The sequence below is a fragment of the Procambarus clarkii genome, chromosome 27, assembly GCF_040958095.1.
Source record: "Procambarus clarkii isolate CNS0578487 chromosome 27, FALCON_Pclarkii_2.0, whole genome shotgun sequence".
NCBI classification, from domain to species: Eukaryota; Metazoa; Arthropoda; class Malacostraca; order Decapoda; family Cambaridae; genus Procambarus; species Procambarus clarkii.
Window position 1 is genome coordinate 6,244,157 of NC_091176.1, and position 6,000 is coordinate 6,250,156.

Consider the following 6,000-nt stretch of genomic DNA (forward strand, 5'->3'; position numbering starts at 1 on the left):
TTAGACAAGTTAGGGAGCCGGTCGGCCGAGCGGACAGCACGCTGGACTTGTGATCCTGTGGTCCTGGGTTCAATCCCAGGCGCCGGCGAGAAACATTGGGCAGAGTTTCTTTCACCCTATGTCCCTGTTACCTAGCAGTAAAATAGGTACCTGGGTGTTAGTCAGCTGTCACGGGCTGCTTCCTGGGGGTGGAGGCCTGGTCGAGGACCGGGCCGCGGGGACACTAAAAATCCCAGAAATCATCTCAAGATAACCTCAAGATAACCTGACCAAAGCTGGAATATGCAGTGGTTGTATGGTGTCTGTATCTTAAGAAGCACATCAACAAACTGGAAAAAGTGCAAAGACATGTAACTAAATGGCTCCCAAAACTGAAGGACAAGAGCTATGAGGAGAGGTTAGAGGCATTAAATATACCAAAACTAGAAGATAGAAGAAAGAGAGGCGATATGATCACTATGTACAAAATAGTAACAGAATCGATAAAATTGATAGGGAAGAATTCCTGAGACCTGGAAGTTCAAAAACATGAGGTCGAACTAACTAAACAAAGCTGCCGAAGAAACATAAGAAAATTCACTTTCGCAAACAGAGAGGTAGATGGTTGAAACAAGTTAGGTGAGAAGGTGGTGGAGGCCAAAATTGTCAGTAGTTTCAAAGTAGTATATGACAATGAGTGCTGGGAAGACAGGACACCATGAGAGTAGCTCTCATCCTGTAACTACACTTGGGTAATTACATTTAGGTAATTACAAGAAGCACTGGAGGATTTCATATAGCAAAACACCAGCGTTGAATGTAACGAAATGCCATTTTCTGGGTGAGCCCCGGAGGCTCTCCGAAGCTATCAAACTGATATGTGCCATATTAGTTTGGTGGCTTCAGTTCTTGGAGTTCAAATGCCTACTGGAGACCAGTGCCAGAACCTGGTCCCCTCAGAGAGGCACGGGAAGCATTGGCCAGTATGAGCACTCTATATTTAGTTTGTCATTTCTGCCATCGACTGGGGATACCACCAGAAAGGTAGGCGAAACAATACAAACCTCTAACTGGGTAAAATTGTAACCTACGTCTGAACAGAGCCAAAGAACTCCCCCAAGAGAAAACAAGGAAACGAGCAAATCGTCATCCAACTAGCGCGCACACTCGTTAGTGCATCCCGCCCCCTCCCTTCTCCCAACAGGGAAGAGGGGAGGGGGAGGAGGGAGCCCGCTCAGGCGAGCCGGCCGCACCACTCCCCTATTCGTAGAATCATGATAAACCACCGAACGGAGGGAGTGAGGGTATCAGGGAGCCTTCGGGGCTTGCTCAGTAAATGGCTTTCCATTACATTCAACACTGGTTTTCTGTTGGGAGACCCGTCAGCTCCCTGAAGCTGAGTACCCACAGATAAGTTAAAACAGGGACTTAACCGGGAGGCAGCAGCACCTCAGGTCTCACTACAAAGATGAGGCAACAGGCCACGACAGACATCCCAAAGCAACATGTCCAGAACGTAAACAAGATATTTGGCAGCCAGGACCCTGTTTGATTTCCAAAAACCCCCTTGCCTGAATGTTGACATGAGATATATTACCAAAGACGGCAGCAAGAGCTGCATACTTCCTGCAGGTTTGGGACTTCGTTCCCTTTCTGGGTAAGTTAGGAGATTCCGGAGTCGTCCTGGCTGGGGGACTGTCCTGTCTTTGCTTTGGAGGCTTTGCATTCTTTCTGCCATTCCCGCACGCTTGAGTGGCACGAGGCTGCGACGGTGGTTCAGGTTTTCCTGGGGAATGGGGGGCAACCTGGAGCACCTCAATGAGTGTTTGTTTGCCCCTGCCCTTTCCCGGGATGTGGGTGCAGTGCAGCTCAATGTGTAGGTTCCCTCCCTCTTGACTGCGCAGGTTGCTGAGGACATGCGCACTCGTGGCCTTTAGGCTTCGGCCTTGGTTCTCTCTCTTTCCTTCCTGGAGCTGTCTTCGGACTGGCTTGAGGAGGATGTAGGGGCACTCGGTGCTGTCCCTGGATCCGGTGCCTTGGGCTCGGCGGCCCACTCATCGGTTGCCTTGCTGAAGCTGTTTGCGCCAATCCTGCGGGATGCGGTTTCCCTGTTCTATGCTTCCCAGCTCACATGTCGGCAGGTGGTGCTTGCCTCCTCCCTGGAATTGGCTTGGGCCCTGGCTCTTAGGATGTCTTCACTTTTTTGTCCTTTTCTTTTTGAGGGTTCTGCCGTGGCACAGTATATTCAGGCTGCTTCGGCTACTTGTCGGCCTATGTCTGACTTGTTGGTTCTCCGGGGGTCAAAGGGGGGGGGGGCCTTCCCAGAGAGGTCGTGCCAGGGCTTGGGGTTCCTCTCGCCATGGTAGGCCACAAGTGCCGATTTCGGGTTTGGCCCCCCCTTCATTCCTACCTTCGTCTGGTCGGCGCAGTGGTCGCTCTGTGCGAAGTTCTGGGTCTCGTAAGGGGCGCCGGCCCTCTTGCGGTTCGCCTCATTGACGGGGCGATGGGGGGAGGCTTGCGCTGTTCACTCATGTTTGGTCCCATGATTTGTGGGCTTTTCGGGTCATTTCTCTTGGCCTGCAGTGGCGTTGGGTGGCCCCTCCTTCGGGAGGTATGGGGGCTGGCGGGACAGGCCTCTTCCCCTGCGCTCTGTCGAGTCATCTTGGAGTGGGTTCGCTTGGTTGACACGACGACGTCCCTCAGATGGGTTCCCCATCTGTTCCCAGTTCTGAAATGGGACTGTGCAGACCTGCGGTTCATTCTGAACTTATTCCATCTGAACCCCTGGGTTCATTGCCCCTCCTTTCGGGTGGCTACGCTATCCCAGGTTCGCCTTCTGTTGGAGCCGGGCACTTGGATAGTGTCCCTGGACCTCTGGGACGCTTATTGACATGTCCCGATTCATCCGGGGTTCAGGGACTGGCTCGGTTTTGTTGTGGGGCATCAGGGTTACTGCTTTTGTTGTCTCTCATTCGGGTTGAATCTGGCACCTCGCGTGTTCACATGCCTTACACAAGTCGTAATGGCCCATCTGCGTCTCTTAGGTGTTCGGGTGTTAGCCTACCTCGACGACTGGCTGGTTTGGGCTCCCAGCCGGTCCAGTTGTCTGCTAGCCAGGGATTTGGTGCTTTCCCAGCTCGCCGGGTTCGAGTTCTTGGTGAACTGGAGGAAGTCCCATCTGGTTCCCTCCCAGGTTTGGACATGGCCTGGTCTTGTGTGGGACTCTCGGACCACTTCCTTGTCTCTCCCTCTGGAGTCTCTCCTGCGGCTGTGGTCCTGCTTGTGCCCATTTCTGGGAGGTTCCTGGGTCACCCTGTGGTTGCTCGAGGGTCTGTGCAGGTGCCTGAACTTCGCGATGTTCATCTACACGCTGGGTCGGGTTTGGCTTCGTTGGCTGTTCTGGTTCCTCCTGGGACGTCCCTTCCTCCTCTCGCGCGATTGCTGGATTCGGACCCCGGGGACCTTGCATCGGCAGCTGCATTGCAGGCTTCCTCTTTGGGGTTTACGGGGTTCAGTGCCATGGCGCCTACCTTAGCTCTCGCTCGATGTATTCACGGACTTATCGTCTCTCGGCTGGGGCTTTTTCACTAGTGCTCACCAGGCTGGCTAGGGACGGTGAGGTCCGTCCTTCTGTCAAGCCCACAGCATGGTGTGGTTTGCTCTTCGGAGGATTCAGGTCGCCTGTGGATGGACGATTCGCTCCATTCAGACTGCTCCCCGGTGGTACATTGTTGGAACCGAGAAGGTTCGATGCGGTCCTTGGCTCTTTGGCACTGGTCGCTTCGGGTAACTCGTCTGCTGAGTTCTCGGGGTTTGGCTGTCCTGGCAGTTCATGTGCGAGGAATTTCCATCTTGGCCGACGACCTGTCTCATTTCGTTCCCCTCTCCACGTAATGGACAGTCGACGCCATCTCCTTCAGTTAGCTTTGCCAAGCGTTCGATCGCCCAGAGGTGGACCTCTTTGCGTTGGCGTGGTCGCGGTGCTTTCCCCTGTATGTGGCGCCCTTCCCCGACTGTGAGGCGGTCAGGGTCGATGCCTTTCGGCAGGACTGGTCGAGGTGGGGATTCCTGTACCTCTTTTGCCCGGTTCAGCTGTTGCTCCAGGTCCTGACTCGCTTGGAGACTTACCAGGGGAGAGTTGTCCTCTTGGCCCTGTGGTGGCCGGCCCAGCCATGGTTTCAGGCACTGCTGGCTCGGTGTCTGTACCTGGAGGTTTTCCCGTGGTTCCCCCTCTTCCAGCAGATCGGACCGGATCGTCACGTGGCTGGTTTGATTTTCTCCTCGAGTCTTTGCGTATGGTATTTTTGACTCGAGTTCATCATCTCGATGGTGATCAGGTGGCTTCCTTATTAGTGTCCCACCAGCGGGCTTCGACTCTGCGGCAGTATGACGTTTCCTGGAGGTTCTTCCATTTCTTCTTGCGTCTTTGTCGTTGTACTTTGTTTTCTGTTAAGGTGGTGGTGTCCTCTCTCTCTCTTGGTTGTTCCAAGACCGTCGCCTTGTATCGTGCGGCGCTGGCGGAGCCGCTTCAGCTTGCTTTCGGTATTGATGTTACTTCTGCGCCTTTTCTCAAGCTATCTCGTGCTTTGTTTCACCTCTGGCCTGCTCATGTACCGCCTGAGCTGTCCTGGTCTTTGGACAGTGTGCTCTCTTTTCTTTCTTTTCCTCAGTTTGTTGTGGCCCCCTTCGGTTCAGGATTGTTTCTCCAAGGTTCTTTTTCTGTTGGCATTGACTTCTGGGGGTTGGGTCGGGGAGCTTCATGCTCTTCTTCGGCGCAGGGGTTTCTTCTCCTTCGGTCTTCGTAATGGTTTTGTTCATTTGCAGCCATTTCCATTTCTGGCAAAGAATGAGACAGCTGCTTTCCGGAGGGGTCCCTGGGTTGTTGATGCTTGGTTGGTCAGGGCGATGGTGCTGTTTTGTGTCCGGTTGCGGCTCTTCGCTGTTACTTGCGCACCACGGCTTCTGTTTCTGGGGACGCGCTGTGGGTAGATCCAGTTTCCCTTCTTCCCTGTTCATGGGTGCGGGTCTTCCAAGTTGTCTGCAGAGTTATTAAGGCTAGCCAGCCTGCGGTCTATCCCCGTGCCCATGACGTTCATAAGTTCTCTGCTCTTGCTGCCGTCTTTTGCAATATGTCCTGGGCTGACATTCAGGCACGGGGCTTTTGGCGGTCGAACAGGGTCCTGGCTGCTTGTTACCTGGTGAACATTCCTGGGCCTAGTCAGGCCTGTGTTGCTTTGGGTCGGCGGATGCAGCTAGTTGTCTCGACTTCGAGTTGAGGAGTGAGCAGCAACCGCCTCTCAGGTAAGTCTCTAATGTTTCTCCTCTGGGGGTAGTTAGCTCCGGGGAGCCAAAGGGGCTCCTTCCAGAAAACCAGCGTTGAATGTAATGAAACGCCATTTTCTGGGTGAGACCCGGAGGCTCCCCGGCATCCCTCCCTCCCTCCGGTCGGTGTTTTTTTCTCTTATTTTTGACATCTAGCCTCAAAACTGACGGGTGAATATCCGGCATAGGGGGTCTGGGGCTCCCCTTTCCCCCTCCCGGGAAAGCTGGAGCTGCGCAGACAGCGACACGGCGATGTGTGACGTCATGCTCATTTGCTCGTTTTTGCTCTATTAACTTGTTCGGCTTTTGGTAGCAATATTTTCACTAGAATAGGGGTTTGTTTTGGGATGCTTACCTTTCTGGGTGCCTTTCCCAGTCGATAGACATAGTAGCAGTTGGTAGCAGACATAGAATGCTACCAACCACATGGGGGTTTCTATAGGCCATTGCTCCCCATTCCTCTCTGAGGGGGCCAGATTCTGGCTTGTGGTTCCCAGTAGGCCCACAGAACTCCATACCCATGACTGATGCCAAAAGTCTGACATGAGCATATCAGCCAAGTAAGCTCTGGGGAGCCTCCGGGTCTCACCCAGAAAATGGCATTTCATTACATTCAACGCTGTTTTTTTTTTTTTTAATACCTTCTTTTGGCTTTCTGGAGTTTTCTCTCTTTTTTTTTTTTTTTTTTTTTTTTTTTTT

The 6,000-nt window shown here is 53.2% G+C and overlaps 1 protein-coding gene across 3 annotated transcripts in view; it reads left to right on the forward strand.

The window, feature by feature from the left end:
• Positions 1–6,000, forward strand: part of LOC123762748 (NBAS subunit of NRZ tethering complex-like) — a 504,795-nt gene that overhangs the window by 442,356 nt on the left and 56,439 nt on the right. The gene's annotated exons all lie outside the window — the stretch shown is intronic.